This window comes from Haemaphysalis longicornis, unplaced genomic scaffold (assembly GCF_048455015.1).
Source record: "Haemaphysalis longicornis isolate Haplotype H1 unplaced genomic scaffold, Haemaphysalis longicornis Haplotype H1 scaffold_6, whole genome shotgun sequence".
Taxonomy (NCBI): Eukaryota; Metazoa; Arthropoda; class Arachnida; order Ixodida; family Ixodidae; genus Haemaphysalis; species Haemaphysalis longicornis.
In genome coordinates, this window is record NW_027526407.1 from 40,554,411 (window position 1) to 40,573,492 (window position 19,082).

The following is a 19,082-nucleotide window of genomic DNA, read 5'->3' on the forward strand; positions in this document are numbered from 1 at the left end:
TGTGCGCTGCTCTCTATGAGGTGCTATACCCGAAATGACTCGCATTAACCCTGCTTTTCAGTTTCCAATTTGCCTTTCTTTCGTTCACTACCCAACGCGATTCCTTTTTATCTTCCCCTGTTCCAGCTTAACCTTGATAAAAACCACCCCTCTACCTTTCAGACCTTTTCGGACAGCTTGCTTAATTCTTTATTTTAACTGTTGGGTCCAGTGTTCTCCGACATATACAAGCACTGCGGTAAAGTAGCGCCAGGCAGCGTTTTTAAATGAACGGCGTTTCTGGCGGTCCGCAGGAATTTTCAATTCACTTTTGATGTGCTGATTACGGCAACGTTAACTTAATTCCTTCTCCCTAACGTAGATCACCACAACCAATCGTGACCAACAAGCGCCAAAAATTTAAAGCAACGAAATCAAACCTGAAAAAGTCACAAGTAAAAGAAAAGCAACTAAATATCTTGAAACAAAGTGGGTAGCCCTGGACTCCAGCTACTGCCCTTTGTACAGCAGAATGCAGGCGTAACTTTTCTAATATTCTGCCAGGCCTGCATAGTGCAGCCAGTCCAGCCTTGATACTTTGAATGGCTGTGGAGGGAACGTACGCCATGCTTTTAGTGCTAAGGCAAAGCACCGTTGAACATGAATCGAGGCACTTCGCTGTTTTCTAGGTGTAAGGCTTCTTCTCGCATTACGTACCTTCAACGCGGTGAATCGTTTTCGTCCCGCCAAAAATAGCAAGACAAAGACGTACCTTATCTTCGTTTCCTAGCGTGGGATCAGGTTGCTTTGCCGTTGATCATCCCACATAAGAAGAAAATTCCAAGAATTACGTAAAGGAAAACGACTCATAAGAAATGATAAGTTGTTTGGAGGCAGAAGGTAAACTAAACTGGTGACGAACATACTGGAGGAAATGGGTTGGAGAGGTGAAATGTGCCAGGCTGTAGGTGTCTCTCCTGTAAAAAAGGCCTGCTTCCTTGTTCTGATCCATTTGCTGCCAAGAGACTTAAAGAAAAGGCGCTTGATGTGAAGTCAACCAAACTCTGCAGAAATTTGAACCCTTCCGGAATTGGCTTGAGAGATTAAAGGCCTTAGGGGAAGTAGCGTGGAGGAGATTGAAAAAAAGAGCAAGTGGAAGAAAATTTTGTATGCTGCAGCTTCTTGTGTGGGACAAGAAAATACTGGATCAGTCACCAGGATGAGGAATTTTAGTTCCAAGACGCTTAGCGACGTCGATGTGGTGAAGGTATTCAAACCACGTGTACTGCGCCTTCCGCTGAGGTGAAAAAGACGGCCATTGCAAAACACCTATTTTAAGTTATAAAACCATGCTTGAAAGAGTCCAGCTTCTGCGCGAAGAGGTCTGTTTTTTTTGTTATATTCCGGACTCTATAGCAAAACTGGTTTAACGTTTTCCAGGCGCTCAAAGTCGAAGTTAACAGCTGCCCCAGTTTTCACTTACAATAAATGTCTACGCTGAAATAATGTAAGACTGGGTTGATACTCGAGTAAAAATGTTCCAACAAATGCCATTTTTTATAACGCACCCGATGTTCTTGCCAATGGCAAGATACAATGGGTTCACGCCCATCAGCAGACGTGTGATAGCGTACCTTACCTGCTCCAACTTGGTGGGAAGAATTTTATAATTTATCACATTTTTTTTCGCCACGTATCATTAGGGCTGCGTGAACTTTGTCCGGGATTCCAACCTGCCCTATTTTAGTTGCCGGTGAGGTGAAATTTAACAGCGCGTAGTCCTTTTCTTGCTGTTCGTTCATTAAACCTAGGGCTCGTATGTTTAATGACCCAGAATGTTCGATAAGTCTAGTGTACGCTTTTTTTATTAGCTTTAACCCTTTATCAATTCACAACATTTCCAGGGATGCTGTAGGCTTCGTAGGTGGGAAAGGAAGCATATTCGCAAGATTCGCGTTGGATTCAATTTATGGAACCCGTTCTCTTTTTCATTCTGGAAAACCACAAAGTTGTTTCGTGTCTACGATAAAAACCCTGGCGTGCAAAGAATGTTGTGCACGAAGTACTGTTTTTTGGTGGATACAAGAAAAAAGAGGTTTGGGATAATCTCTCTCTGAAAACTACAGACCGTATACCAGAATAGAAACGTTCCCATTCATCAATACCAGTACAATCCACCGCAGTAGCCTCAGCCAAGTCTCTTACCTTTCGGACCTCTCTTGCTAGAGCCTAAAATCCATCCGAAATGCATACTACTGTACACCGTGTTTCGTCCAATGGTCGGGTGCGGCAACTTCTACAAATCAAAGGCACACCTGCAGGGTGTCTATAGAGAGTTGTTTGTTAAGGTGCATCATGAGCCGATTCGACGCTCTGCCACTGAAGCATATACCGAGTTAGGCATCTGCTACACGGATCTCTGTCAATAAATACTGTGTTTTTGCACCTCCGCATTAGGAGTTGGGTCGCCATTCAAGGACGTAGCATAGGAAGCCACTGGTTTGCTAATGAAGCCAGCTAAGGCCCGCTTATGAGTGGAAACCTTTTCAAGCTGTGTTTTCGCCAGACAGAGTTCATCGGCCGCCCTTCTTTTGGTAGCCGTGCAGGCAACTGCAGTAGAGTGACTACTGACGCCTTAACGCAACAATCTCCTACATCAATGGAGACGCTGCCTCAGGGAAGTAATAACGAGGGTGGCTGGTGAAAGGCAGAATAGTGTGGAGCGCAGAAATCCTCAGTGAGGGACCGACGGCTGATGCAAGGTTTTGAGGTTGCGCCATCCTCCGTTAAGATATAAAACAAGTTCCTTTCAGTTATGAAGAAAGCTTCTCGGTATTCCTCGCATTCATTACGACAGAGTGCATAGGCGACGTGTTGGCCGACGTTTTTTGAAGCATATATTACTTTTGCAGTATTCGTTCAATCTTTCTTTTTTTTCGTCCACGGGCGTGAGAAATGTACGTGCAGATATGAAGAAACGTTTTTGGCAATGTGAAGGCAATTTGTTTTACATTTGCGTGCGACCTTTATTTGGTGTATTTTCGCCATGAAGCCTGTCCAAGCGGACATGGCTGGCTCGCTTTACATCGTGTTTGAGACTGAGCTGATTTTGATTTGATTGTAGGGTTTAACGCGCCGACGCAACGCAGGCGATGAGGCGCGCCGTAGTGGAGGGCTCCGGATTAATTTTGACCACCTGGGGATCTTTAACGTGCGCCGAAATCTCGTACACACGGGCGTTTTTGCTTTTCGCCTCCATCAGAAAAGCGGCCGCCGCGGCCGAGAATCGAACCCACGACCTCATGCTCAGCAGCACAACGCCTTAGCCACTGAGCCACCGCGGCGGGTATTGAGACTGAGCTATACTCTTTCTTATGAAGTGACGTTCAATACGGCTCTTCTCATATGTGCCACTCTGTGAATATGTAACGCTGTGCTGGACTTCTTAGAACCCGCACACAGTTGTTGTGGTGGTCCGTCCCAACGCTGCGCACTAATCGATTGAGCGAAGTTGTTGGCTTGCCTGTATCAATTGACTAGAGTTTGTATAACGATTTGGAAAAGAGGCGTGGGCAGGTGTTTGCACTCCTGTGCATGTAACTATCTGCTACACAGTACGTGCACAGGCTTCGGGTCGGCACACAAGATTCCTGTCGCAAATAAACTTTTTCTGACACTGATGCTTGTAGTTCCCCCACCAAAACAATGTGCACTTATATAACCCACTTGTCAGTACTGATGTTGAAGTTCAACCCGAGGAGTACTTAGGTGCGGATCACACTAACTGGGCCAAGATTCGCTTGGTGACGAGAAAATGTGCAGTTCATATTTTATCCACCAAGTGTATGTCTATGTTAGTGCGGAGTCCAGGAGGTGTAAATATAAGCAATTGTGTCTGGCATAATTTACCTGATCTGAGCAAAAAAAGACTACAAACCGTACTGCTGGATAAGTTCAAGGCTCAACTAGAGCAAAAAAGAACTGCGAGAGTGAAATGCCAATTTAGGGCTCTTCCGAGGTACATAACACATCGGCCACAAACCGGTCTAGAATACGCACATAACGCACGAGGAATATTTTCACGGCGCTTAAGTCGTGTTGTAGGAGATGTGGAAGGAAGAAATAAGCAAATTGGAATATGCGAGATTTTTCAGCATAAGGGTGACTATGTTCGCCCTGGTAGTGGAAGCTTTCAAACATAAATTATCCTTGGGAAAAGTGCAATTTTGAAACAACACCTATGTACCGCCTTTGGTGGCTTAGATTCTCTGAACGCCATTGCACTTCATACAGTAAAGCGCTGCTCCAAACACGTTTTGGTTCACTGCCCGAGGTCTACCTTCCCAATGTAATATACTTCCGATGCCATGGAAAGGGTATAGGCAATCGGTCGGCATTCTTACAGGTCACTCATTACCTATATTTTTGTGAACCCCAAATTGATTTATTGTAGGGATCAACATGCCGTCGCAACGCAGGCGATGAGGCGCGCCGTGGTGTAGATCTCCGGATTAATTTTTAACATCTGGGGATATTTAAAGTGCGCCGAAATATCGTACGCATGGACGGTCATGCTTTTCGCCTCCATAACGGCCAGGAATCACGCGACCTCATGCTCCGCAGTGCGACGCCTTAGCCACTCAGCCACCGCGGCGGGTTGGGCACACCAAATACCAACCCCCCAAAACTTTTAAAATATAATCTACCGTAATGACAACCTGACAATAAAACAAGAGAATAAAACAAACAAATGTGAAAGAGAGACGTCGTTGTTTAGGCTGCGTTGGATTTATCTTCAGCATGTCCACTGAAGAAGCGCAAAATTCGACCTTAGTGCAGGACAGTGTGAACTAAGTTTCGTAATTCAACAATTTGACGTGTTTTTCTTCCGTCGTCCTCTTCTTGTTTCCCTTTTTTCCTATCTTTTACGACTTAGTTAAGAGTAGCTAACCGCATGCTCTTCGGCTGACCATAAACCTAGATTTTTCGCTTTGTCTAACGTCATTACTCAAAGCAAAATATGACATACATATATACATTCAAAATCACAAGTCGATGAGCTATAGAACCAACCTTGTATAGCTTAATCGAAATAGGCAGGGCATTCAGAAATGAGACTTAAATTCACAAGACCACTGTCCAAACTAGCTCATTAATTCCGAATGTTGTGTTACCGCATTCACAGCGTCTTACTTTTGAAGGATTCAGAACATATCAGCGCAAGCCACAAAAAATGCAATAAAGGACTACAAATCACGCAAATTCCACTAACGTGTAACTGAGCTGTTAGTTTGAAATCAATACTTTCGTTTATTATGAGAGAAACTGTTCGCTCTGGAATCATTTTGTGAATGTCCTTCAGTCAGAAGAATCACTATACGCTGCTCTGGCAGGTACGCTGAGTCTGTCAAAACAAATAGCTCAGCTGTTGTTGCCACTTGTGGATAAACAGCGCCTTCTTTCTGCTAGGTGGAAATTGAAAAAAGAACAAAATATATATCAGCATGCTTTTTCGGGGGGCTAAGAATTTCAAAACGTTGCAGCTGACAACTTTAGGAATTCTACTGTTTTAGTGTGAGCCCACTCGTCATGTGATCTAGGTGGGGGTAAGAGAAATTAAGCTTCCCCCTCGATCCCTGTTGAAGCCTAAAACACTGCGATCGCACATTTTTATCGAACTCCAGATATTGTGGTAATAAACAGACCGAAGCTGGAGTAACCTTGACAGCGGCGTGGGCTAATGGAAGATAATGATCTAAGCTATTAATCCGACAACGTTTACATCTATCCAGGTTGTGTGTAAGCCCGTTGCAGAGAAAAGATGTCTCAAAATAGGAAGTGCGGGGAGACATTTTAAAGCCATTACACAACTAGGACAACCATTTGTACTGGTCTCGTCGCTTGTAGCTGTTTGCTATTACGGAGTGATAATGGCGCATTGGAAACGGTAGTGGCTCGGCGCGTTGGATCAGCAACGACATTGGTCCTCTACGTGAGTTTTTACATATCACTATGTGAACTCCGTACCGAGTTAATTGATGCACGATGTGTTAACGCCTTCCCTCCGCTGTTATGTACGTGGAATAATCGCCTTTTTCTGCAAGCGAAAGGTTAGTCCTAATGCTTGACGCAGTTTCTATACGCTGGTTAAAGAGATGTTAAGCATAAATGAATTCGACGCTACACCTGGAGTAATGCGCCTTGTTAATCTGTTTACCTCTCAGTTTGTGCCACAAGAAATATTCTATTTTGTAAGTAAATGGAGAGAAAATATATATTCGTGTAACTAGAGGTTTCTAAGAACCCGTTTGGATTCCAGAATATTTACTCGGCTGCTTTCCAGATATTTGTATGATTGACGTGTGCATGTGCTTCGCGGCTCCATCTCGCTCCAGGTACGGTATACCATGATCTCGCAGTAGGACCACTCTGCATGTACGCGAGGAGTGGTGCCAAAAGCGAGACCGAAGGACGGGATTGCTTCTTCACCAAGGATGCTGTTGCGATTCCGACAATTATGTAGCTATGTCAAAGGATACAAGGATTTGCTAGTTTGAGAACTATACATTGCAAACACGGGAAGGGTAGGATTATGGGAAGGGCAGGAATAAGGAACGCCACACAAGCGTCACCCACGGGAAGGGCCACCCACGGGAAACGCCACCCACAGGAAGGGCAGGAATAAGGAACGCCACCCAAGCGCCACCCACGGGAAGGGCCACCCACGGGAAACGCCACCCACAGGAAGGGCAGGAATAAGGAACGCCACCCAAGCGTCACCCACGGGAAGGGCCACCCACGGGAAATGCCACCCACAGGAAGGGCAGGAATAAGGAACGCCACCCAAGCGTCACCCACGGGAAGGGCCACCCACAGGAAACGCCACCCACAGGAAGGGCAGGAATAAGGAACGCCACCCAAGCGTCACCCACGGGAAGGGCCACCCACGGGAAACGCCACCCACAGGAAGGGCAGGAATAAGGAACGCCACCCAGGCGTCCGTAGTCATTGAAACGGTTAGTATACTTGATGCTCTCCGCTTCGGTTTCCAGGCGGTGCAGCAATTCACACGCCAGTTAGTGAGAACACTGAAAACCTTCCGGCTCTCTCCTTTGTATCATTCGTTACGCTCACCGAATGGAACCAGTCGCGCGTAACGATTCCTTCCTCTTGCGCAGTGGTGGTCTCACTTCGTTGAAGTTTGAAACGGATGTACGTTTTCTGGAACGCTATTATACCTCAAACTCAGTTTGTGTTAGTTGTTTGAAAGTGTTGTGTCAGTTACAATTTTCTTGTGTTCCCTGTCCGAAACACGAGATTGGACTCTAGTTTTCCAGCCAAGCAATTCAGAGCTTCCAGTAGGAATGTTTGGAACTTTCTGAAATGTGATCTCAGGAGTCTGGTAATCAATCAGGACTACAATAGCCCGGTACTGCTACAAATGTAAAGGTATAAATTAAGCTGCATACTTGTTAAATCATACAATTTCGTGAAGAGCTGACGCCACAAACCACGCATCATAAATACCAATGGGGCACAAAGTACCGAATGACAAAGTACTGATAGTGCAAACTACAGTTCAGGTAGTTTGGTTATCGTTAGTTTCTGTAGGGTATTATTGTTTATCGTTGGGACACTGACCGAGCGCAGTCGCATGTGCCGCTGGACACTTTGAACAGTTGCTGGTAGCCTTCGAAGGTGCATGCATGCAAAACAGCAATAGCATTTGCGGGAATTCATTGGCGAATTTCATGGAAGCTAAATGACCTGTTATCTCCCCAGGAAAGTCGACGGTGCAGGGATGGTTGTAAAAGGAGGAGAAGACACCAAGTCCCCTCTCTTTTGAATACGACACGTCTCCGCCATGCGCACTCGCGGCCTCCACAGTCGCTTCTGGTCGCTTGCACTACGTAATGGTGTTGCGGCAATTTTATCTGCTTTATGTTACCAAACAGAAATGACTTCTTTCTTTGATTCGTTCGTCTTATCCGGCTGCAGCCGCTCTTTTTTCTCCCATCAGCTATCAAGTTGGCAGGAGAAAGCTATCTAATGTTAACTGGCAAGGACGTGGTCCAACTATTTTGAAGTGTTATCTTATGAAAAGTGGTAATGGAGCTGCGCATAAACAATGAGCAAGATATGGGGGCATCATTTATAGATTTATAAGTAAATAAGATGTGTATCTACCAAAAAATGCTTTAGGGAAAACTTCTTTATCAGCACTTCACTTTTCCGTAGGAGAAACAATTTTGCCCATGTGCAGTGAGTAAAATCACTGCATTTATTTTCCTACCTTCTAAACCATCCCCAAACGGGCACGCAGGTTAAGGTTGATATCGCGTTCAATTAGGCCACAAAACGTGCAAGTATAAAGTTCTCTTCAGGTAACGGAACGACCATGTAGCTTCAACAAAATTGAGTCAACGTCTCACCTTCAAATTTGTTCTGGGTTTCTCCATGAGAAACGACGCATAAAATTGAGAACCTCGCTCTTTTTGTAAAACCGGCACTTCAACGCACTATGTTCGCAAGAACGACCGACAGCGTAGAACCGTAATAATTGAACTCGATAAATTATCCAAATTCTGCTCATATTATTCCTCCTGGAGGGCAATGGGCGTCCTTTAAAGAAGTACTATGTCGTTCTTGAACAGTCATGAATCAGTGATATGTCAGGCTTTATTTCCTATTCCCAACTGTTTACCCCCTAAAAGCCTCTGTGTCTATCTACCGATGATCCTGAGATGGGGAGCAACACGGATACGCTTCCAGAATCCTTGACGCAGAGGCTCACGTACACGCACACCCACTCCCGCTCCTTCAAAATCCCAGAAGGAAACTTCCCCGGAGCTGGCGACCGGGAAGATTGATAGATGTTTGCCATGCTCTGGCCAGCAAGGCCCTTATCCGCTCCCGCGAAGAGAGATCGATGTACTGTTGCTTCTTTACTCTGACGTCCGACCGGCACGGAGGCGCCGGCGGCAATATTGCTCTAGTCCTGGCCTTCATCCAGCGACGTAGCTCTATTTCGTCTGATCTTCGACTCGCGGTTATGGTGGGGCTGTGGCATTCTCTGAGATGACATTTGGAGGTAAGAGGGTTTTGCCCTGGGTAAAAATTATTGGTGATGCTGCCTTCATGCGAACAAAGTAATCATTCTTAACGGCCATGTAGACGCCGAACTGTTAGGTAGAGGGGGCTTAAGAACTCTTCGGCAGCTTGGAATAATATAGCAATTGCACTTGCGTCTAAGACTGAAGTTGTGCAGTGGAGGCACACTTGTTTTGGTATAACAGGCAGTCAGGTAGGAGATCTTATAATGATTACGTAGGAATGCTTAACTTAGTCAACATGACACCATTCTTCTCACGTCTACAAACTCGGGACATACTATATTGTGTGAATATACTTGGGTTCTTAACAATGTTGAGCGCCCGCGTTTGTGTATCCGTGTTTTATCTGAATCATCAATGGCACTGCTAAAGTTACAAGTAAGACTTGTACCCGAGACTTCCAAGTGTGAATGACGGCGGATGTAAACGTCACACTTGATAATGCAAACAATGCCATTGCCAAATAATCTTCACGCAGAAGGGAAACAGGCAAATACTGGTAAAAAAAAAACATTCGCACACACCTTTAAGCAGCAGCAACTCCTGAACCTTACGCTACAGCAGAATTGTACACGTTATTATCTGAAGTAAAATAGAGAGAGAGAGACGAGCTAGTTGGTGAAAATACATCGTTGATATTTCATCGCCAACCGAACAGGGACACGAAAGGAGGACGACACCGGCACTAGCTGCCAATTGAAGTTTATTTAAAAAAAAACATATCACACCCTCAGAGCCCAACAAACAGGCTCTTCACATGCGCCTAGGTCAGAAAGACCAAAAAGGTCTCTCCCCCTTGTATCTACCCTCTTTCCTTAAGAAGTGTCACATCCGTCTCAGTGATAGTGATACTCAGAGATAAACTTCCGTTCATAGGAAGCGCCGGTGTCATCTCTTTGTGGTCTCTGTTTTGTTCTGATTTAAACTTCAACGACGGTCTTTTGTAGTTCCTACGCACAGACGATACAGCGCAATTTGCTTCCCTTGATGGCCCAGGCCGCCGACCAAAATATACGGGCTAACAGAGGGTAGAAAGAGACACGTGTGCAAGCAAAATATTTCCTTAAATGATAAGCAACGGGTAATCTGTATTTTCGCAATCATCGGAGCAACAAAAATTTACAGGAGGTTCATCTGCGCCAAGCTCTGAATATTATCTGAATGCAGTATAAATTCCTGTACTAAAGAACTATGAATACGGCAGTGAGGGTTTGTGCTAACATGCGGGCGTGTAATTCTTTGCTAGACAAACAGTAACAACAGGTTGCGCAGGAGCTTTAAAATAAATTTTCGCTTTGATGTCTTGCATTTTCTAATACAGCACTGTCGGTATGTGGTACTTAGTGTAAATATAACATTTTGCTAAAAAACAGCAAGAGTCATCGGCGCTGCAGCGCTTAAACCTAACCTTGCGCTTTGCGCTCGACTACAGGGAACATCTGTAGGGTTTGCATCGACTGGTACCCTCAGGAGCTCTGGAGTTTTCCAGTTTGCCAGTGCGGATGTGACACTTTGTTGGAATACTAGTGAGCTCCAGAGCTTAAGGGGGCTCAGCTGTTTACATTCCTACGGGACATTCTATTTGATCACCCATGGACTGAAAAACCATCCTGCCCCAATAAGAAAAGCTTGACAAATACATATCAATGTTTACGGCGGCCTGGTTTACTAAGTTAAGATATATGTAACTTCTGTGCTAAAATAAAAATTACAACTCTTGCGTGCTAGACAGCTAGCGCCGTCAAGTGAATACAGGATAAATCAAAACGCGTTCCTTGTTTATTTTTTATCTCAGTGAAGAAGGGATATATTTCCTTAAAAAAGCAAAACATGCCGTTTGGGAGATTTTTTCTAATTTGTAAAACCTTTTGTATCGCTACACGATGCCTTTTTAAAGGGACAGACAGCCGATAGCGCCCTATAACGTTTTAAGTCCACATTTTTAGATCTACAAGCCGATGTGTCCTCCCAAAACTAACGCTGGCTACCATGACGTACAGTAGCGTGGCAACATGCTTTTGTCTGTATGCGGCATGAAAAGCGATATTTAAAACTATTTAAAAACTTGTCCCCTGCTAAAAAAGTGTGAATAGCAGGCTTTCTTATACCTTTATGTGTTTTGTTTTAATTCACTAGTCTATTTTGCACGAAGGCGCCAGATGTTGGGATGGACGATAGGTAGAAACTGGCATCACGTTCGATTCTTGGGCAGTTCCATTCTTCCCGGGCGCGACTTTTTTTTAAGCTGCCGTTGGTGTACTTGGAAACTGAAACGAAATATTTTGGCAGAAGAAACAGCCCTGACTCTGGAAGAATCTTCAAAGCTCCTTTACTGGGTATGTTTAGTGAATGCTGCCGTTGATTCTGGGCGTGGAGGCGCAGTTAGCCACACTGAGATCAACCAAGCGTCGGGGGGTGGCGTGTCCTAAAAATTTTAAAAATAATGTTTAAAAATGCATATACAATTTAAAATTACACAAATACACGTGGTAAAATATTTGCAACAAGTGAATAAACGTTTCAGCGGTTACAGTAGCTGCTAAGTTTGCAGGTCACGTGACCGGGCCACATATTGTAGTGTCAAGTTTCCTCTCTACGAACCACCACCCTTCCGATTTCAGAAAGTTTGGTGCCAAATGAAAAAAACATTCAGCCAATTTGTTTATAAATTGGATGTGGTTACCGGGCTATGTAAAACGCTGGCTTTCATATGACCTAGAGAACATATACGCGAGAAGAATCGGTCGTCCATCCCTTTAAGCCCGTGGGTGATGAATAAGTAAGGCCCGTAGGAATGCTAAGAGGTGTGTCCCCCTTAAGAATACGGACACTTTAAGGTGCTCAGGTGTAAACTAACACCGCAGGTTGAAGTGCAATTAGTACTTTGCTTGACTAACAGCTGCTAATGTGTGGTCCAGCCTGAGTCTATGCCAAACGTCTCGCTTTGAGGTCTGGCCACTTCCCATACAACACTGTGGTATGTGCCACTATGGGTATGAAACACGTTATTAAAATACCACAAACAGGTGGCCATGCGCCTAAGCCTACACGTAATGTTAAACCTCGACGTGTTACTACGTGAACCGATGCCCGCAGTTTCAAGTAGAGGGAGTGCAGTGAATAGCTATTCCGATGGGTAATTGTTATTTGTTGCAAAGTGAGATCATGACGGAAGGCCTAACATATTTCGTTTTCGCTGGATGTTACAAAACCTTAACGTGTAACCAAACGACATGCCGAGCAACGACATACTCTGTGTACCTCGCGGTGCGGATATAGGGTAGAGGGAAAAAAAATTAGCAGTGGTTTAGCTCAGCTATGCCAGGATACCGTAAGCTAAGGTTCAGCTGGTTATTCTTAGCTTTCCTAGTTGTCTAGGATTAGCTTATCATGCTCACTGCTGCTTCAATGACACACACACGGTATACGCATTATGTCTCACATGTATATTTATCAAACGGCACCGGCGCAGCGTAAACGATCACCGCAGAGCTAAGGTGGTTCCACATGCGCACGCCGGTGTTGCTACGACGCACGAGCCATCAGTTCCACACCCGGCCACCCGTCGCATGATCATCAAGATGACCAGGCCTCCACGTGCGGAACGGAGGTCGGCGAAGACGCTGGGCGCGTGGGGTGTGTGAGAGACGCCGGGCAGTAAGCAACGTTCTGTGCGCCGTGTGACGTCACTGCTCCTCACGCATGCGCTGCACGGCTCTCTAAGAGCCACGTGAAACTGCTCAGTCTCGGCCAGTCTAGCTCCCGCTACAAAATAGAACTAAAAGACTGGCGTTAGAAATGAGACAGGCTGTCGCATAGCATACCGGAATCACCCATATTCCTTCAGCGGCGTATAAATCTCTGAGGGGGTGGAGGGAATGGAGGGAGGGGGGGGGGCTATGTACCGAAAAATAAGGTAGGATTCACGAAAAAATGTATGAACAGGTTTGAGTTCCTCCTAACAGGAAACCTGGCGAGAAAGGCTATTAGTGGTGTCCCGAAAAAATTGTCTAAAGGACTTTGTTACCCTTTGTTTTTTACACTAAACTTTATTACGCTTTAGACGGTGGATATGACGTTGATGATCAGTCTTCCTTCAATGGCACAAGGCAAGAAAAGCAAAAACCAAAGAAAAGTTTAACACAAGAATGTTTTTGTGCGAAGAAGTGCAGTGGCTAATCAGTGTTATCTTTGTTATTTTGTAGGCTCTGCTCGAAAGCGTCAAACTCTACATTTTAATTTCGAAGGGGGAGCGCAGTGGAAAATGAAATCTTGGCGCCTTGACAGCTATCAAGCATAGGGAAATAGTGTGGAAGTACTCCATATTTCTAAACTTTAATACCGCGGCAAGAGGTCTAAATTTAAACATCAACCGTCATACAAAAAGCGCCTCCATTTTAGCAGCGCCGGAGGGCAGTCTCTGCAGTTATTTGACGAACGTCACGAGTCATTACTGGATGACATCACTGTGGTTCGCAATATCGACTGGAATGAAGATGCGCAACGGTCGCTCAGTTCCCACTGCTTCTATAAAAGCGAGTGGTGCGATGAGATCCGTAATGGCGAGCGGTAAATGGCGCGTGGTGAAGTTTCATCCGAATTTATTAAAATTTCAAGTTTAAGAATAACCAAAGCCGTTGCTCGGCATACTATTTAAAGCCGGCTTGGCTGAGAAACATGGAGATGACTTTTGAAGTGATTCTGTTGGCGTAAGGCTCACGTTATTGGTTCTGTTTGTATAGAAAATATTTACAAAATTTCGTGGCGTCTGAGGTTCATCCGAAGTGACTGGGCAAGGTGCGTGATGCTTAACATGCGTCCATAGTTGCGTGAGCCTCTATAACGCATATAAGGCTTCCTGGTTGCCCAAAATAAGTGATAAAATTGTAAGAGCTAGTATTTTGATTTGGAGTCATATTAAACCAACGATGGACCTAAGTGATGTAACAGCTAATTATATATTTTTATTCTTTTTCCTCCTCTCTGGAACTAACAACTCAAAAGGTAAAGAAGGCATGTCTGTAACGTATGGTTAGTTACGGTACACTCTATTAACAGAACTAATGTTATATTTCAGCGTAGCGGACACGAAAAAGAAAATATTTATTTTTATTTATTATAGAGTAGCTACCCCAACCGTAAGTGTCGCCAAATAGGAAAGTACAACTAAAAGGAGCGTTATCATTTTCTAGAATTCAAGTGTGTAAAATGTTCTCACTAAACTTGAGAATTTTTTTTTTCCTATGGTGGGATTTCGGCGAAACAAAAAGGGGGTTATCGCACTCAGTTGAGTTTTGAATGAAGTGTCTGCAATGCGGCAACAGTATCGACACTTTATGAAATGTTATGAAACCGTGCGAACAGTTGCAGCAAGCTTAAGACTGGCATGAAGAAGAAAACTTTCGCCGTTGGAATCTGCTTCGAAGTTTCAAGAAAAGGAAAATACTGACATCTTTTCCCAGATGGGCTAACGAGAAACGCTCAACGCGCGTACTCAAAATGGGGGAAAATTTAGGAGAAAATAACTTCATAGCAGCGCAAGCTATACTGAGAGTGCATGTGAATTTGTTTACTCAAGCGAAGGCTTCGAACTCACTAAATTCGGGCTTTCAGAACGCTGACTCGAAATTCTGCAACAAGAACAAAGGAAGGACATCGAAGCGTAGACGTTATTACCGAACCGGTAAACCAATCTGGTTCAACTAAAAAAAAAACAAAGTTCTATAGACAATAAGCTTGCCCAATGTAAATCATTTCGCATGAATCGAAGCAATAGCTGGCACTATTTTTAGTGTTCCTTGAATTGAAAACATTACACATCACAAACAGTATTTCTCAGAATGTGAGTGTAAGGTATAGGTTGATGCTTGAACATACGGCGGTGCTCGTGAGCTTCGTCGCCATGTTTACTTTCATGTTTGGGTGCAGCAGGTGGCAGGCTTTGCTTTGCGGTATGGGTGGTTTTCTTCCCGTCTTCCGCGCGCGTCATTGGCTGCCTCAAACTAATGAACGCGGGGAAATACTAGCTGACGTCTCAAGACCGGCCTGGCTGGGAGGCAAGGCAATACTTGTAGGGGAGACAACGTAACGCTGAGAACGACACACACATGGCAAAATTACCTACTTTAGAAGGGCGGATGTAGATCTGTGAACAAAGCAAACGACAAAACAATTATGGTTTTAGATGATTATTTTTGAGTCACAAAGCGAAGGTTTGGAATTCTCGAACACTGTCGAAGGGATAAGCAGTAGTACACCCGCCTGTCAAAAGGATATCGCGTGACTTGTATGATCGCCTATCACTCCTGCGATTTCCTCGCGGCTGATTATTGCACTATGACGATAGACGTGTGCGACGGCGCCGTTTTAACAATCATGCAGATTTCAGGCGTAATTTTATGTAGCAGTGTGGCGTGGTTGTCACTACCTGTGTTTATAAAATTCTATTTACGTATGCGTAATCGCCTGCCATGGGTTATCAGCATCCACTTTTGCCGCGCCTCAATCCACTGATTCTTACAAAATAAAGGCATCTATGTTAATGGGGTGCTAACAAATGTCATGAGACAATAATGATTCAGTCAAAGTTGGAAGATGCCACGGCATCAGTGGCGTATATCGTATTAAGCCAACCAGGCTCCAAAAAAATCGAACAGGGACACCGACGCACTCTGCACGAATAACGTTCTTGTCAGCTTGTCCTATGAAGCGACACATAACTGCGGTACTCGCGGAAAGGTGGCATGACATGTCAGGGGTCCGGTAATAACTGTAAAAGACACGGAAAATCTTTTATTGAATCCTAAAGGTTCACTGGAGGCAGATTTAGTAGAAAACGTGTTGTGCTCTGGGCTGCTTCACATGTACATTGCAGTTGGGTTCTAAAACCGTTGCTGCTATTCTCCCTCTATCAGCTGGACTTCAGCGCATCGAGAGACCAGATAGTATACTGATGGTGAATGTAGGAGCTCCGTACCGAAAGGCGATCGTGGCTCACATTTCAATACCAATGCGTATTGTCCGTCGCCACGTTTTTGGCGGGGTATCTGAGTAGCGCTCTGCGAGGGTGCAACCGTAACGAAAGCTGCAAAAAAAAAAAAAAGCGCGAGAGACCATACGTGTTTATCATCTATGTGGTAGGACAGGATTGTTGTGTTTAGTTCACCTCCAACTATTATTAAAATTAAGCTAAGGGAATATGCCGGAGTAGAGTCACGCTAGGAACGCAATACGTGGGTTACCAAGCTTCTAGTATTTTAAGAAGCCACTCGCAGGCCTTTTTTAACGATCGAAAATTATTCAGACATTCTGCAGATGTTTCCAACTATTGACTTCGGGGGTATGATAGGGAATACACTGTCCCGCGTGTAGTGTGTTTTTCTCGACGGCAGGACAGCTAACAACTAAAGCCGCTGCCGCCCTTACCTATGATGAATGAGAGCCACAGTCGAGATAATAGATTGTGGAGTGTCGTGATTGTTTTCTGTTTTGAAGGTAGCCATTCTGCGTATGAGCCGGCCGAATGCCTCCATTTGTGATGTAGATACAATCGAAGTCTCTGAATTTTTTTTTTGTCGTTTGGTTTTTACCGAATGGCTGCGGGTCTTGTAAAGCATATTGATGAAAATTTGTGAAGGAACATGTGACGAAAGTTTGTATTTTTTCAATACGCGTAGTTCACAGAAGTCACACACTAGAATTCGTGGCGAGCACCAACAAGTGTACTTTAAAAAAACAGGGTAAGTGAAGGCAGCTGGGGAAGATGTGTCAAGCACGCCGTGGAATTTTAGCACTGAGAATCGCAGCTGTGTTTCACACAAGAATAACTGCCTGAAACCGTGCCTGGCATGTGTGAAAGTACGCAATGAATAACTCTGGTGCAAATATTGTGCTCCGTAGTTTTATACAGCACGCTAGATAACCAAATAAGCCGGTAGTTTCAAATTAATATTGCGACTCACCTTGATCCTCGAACGGAAAAACGATGCTTCAGTGGAGGAAGAGGGGGGGGGGGCAGCGCAGGGTGCAAATAGCTAATAAACCATGGCTCCTGTGACGACAATACAACAAAGTTCTCTCCTTTTGAACATTCTACAGAACGCCAGCAGTCTGTTCCAATTTTTACCCTTGTGACAATTGCATCTTGCTGCGTACATTTTTTTTTTCTTTTTTGAAGTACGTTTCGTACAAGAAAAAATACTAAAATAAATTAAAATGAAGCCTGGAAATGTTTTACAAAGGGGGTTTTGCCGAAGCAATGCCAGGCTCACGGCTAGTTGGCACATTGCTTAAAGTTAAACAGCTGGTTTTAAATTTAAATTGCGCTTTATTCTGTATGATGTTCGTTTCAGATAATCCGTCAACCGTTGCCTACGTAAACGACCAGCATGTTTTCTGGCGTCTTTTAGGCTACAAAAAGGATAATATGTTGGTTTAGAGTGCTCAAAAATATAGGGCAAACCAAAAAAACACCCTGAAGTTAGATTTCTCTTCGGATGAGGTTACGCAATTTCAAGCTACGCTATTATTGCCTCATATATCACAAGATTTAAAATTTTTACATGTTAATGTCCCCCCCCCCAAATTCAAACCGTACACCAACGACAAAAGTTTAGGACAGTTGTCTAATGTTTCCGACCACATATGTTTCCATCGAAGTCGTGAGTATTACTTTATTTGAGTCCTTCATCGTTTGGATTGATAATAAAGTATCAGAAAAAAAAAACAATAAACAAATATCAGTTGATAATTAAAGCTTCTGTGCGTTCCTTGTTCTCCTATCTTGTCCAAATTGCACCATTAACTTTGCGTTCAGACATGCATCAATAGGCCCACAGAAGACCCCTTCTAACCTGTTACTCAAAATAGTTTGAGCCATGTGATGTCTACCCACGTCTTATATTAAGACTGCTTACAATGCAATTTGTATATTTATTCCTTGGCGCTTATAAAACTAGTGCTTTGTTCGTAACTAAAGACAACTAATCCTTCTCAGAGTAGCGCAGATGGTGCATTAGAAATAAGATGCTCTTTATTTATAAATGGGGGAAGAAAATGTATAGGACAAAATACCTGCGATTCTCATCCTTTATCAACAGCACAAGTTTGAAGCCACAACATTTTTAAAATTCACCTAGTAGTCGGCTGCCGTGATTTTGTTTTTTGCATGGCGCTACACCGTAGGTTGGTGGTACTTAGCAAAGTCATCAAGTAAGAGACTGCTGCCAATATGCTACTTTAGTTGCAGCTGATTTTTCGATTCAATAGAAAAGCCGGCACTGCGCGAAAATGAACTGTCCGTCTGAGCGCTTTTCGAATTAAGCTGCATGGTCAAAACACGCCATGCAACATCAAAGAAAATTAATAACCGACATGAAACAAGTGAATATGTGTTAGTTATTTCCTTTGGTAGCAGTGGAATCAATTGAAGTCTGATAGGTTGCACAGTGAATGCCAAGAGGTCTAGCAAGGGCTGCAGGAAATGAGTTTATGCGGCCAGTAGAAAATGGGATGGGAGTGTTCCTTCAATGTCTTTGGAGCGACGACCTGCGTTTTGACCGGAGGGTAAACCCTACCGTGATCGCTAGTAAAAGGAAGACTAATACCTATACGGAAGGCAGCGGTAATATTCAGCACGAACTCTTTTGCAGTTCATACACATATCGTTGTAACACTTTCTTCTGTACTATTTGAACTCCGTTGGAGCCCACGGGTCCTGAAACGAGGGCACCACTCCACAATTTTTTTTGCTAATAAAGGAGTTTATTCTCTCTCTTTCTCTCTCTCTCGTTTCTGTCTACGGCATTCATTTAAATCTTTTATTTTTCACAGAAAACTGGGATACAGTGCATGTCTTTTGCGTCCCACGTTTATTCTAAACATAGGGCACTCAAAAGAAATAAAGGGGAAATAAAGCCTAGAGTCTAATAACTTCTAATAATTCTTTAACGTATATGGTGCCGTGCTGGCACATAGAAGAAATAGACGCTT

The 19,082-nt window shown here is 44.0% G+C and overlaps 1 protein-coding gene across 2 annotated transcripts in view; it reads right to left on the bottom strand.

Annotated features, from left to right (window-relative positions):
• LOC144142502 (xibalbin-1-like) overlaps positions 1 to 19,082 on the bottom strand; it is a 162,731-nt gene that overhangs the window by 137,832 nt on the left and 5,817 nt on the right. The window lies entirely within an intron of this gene.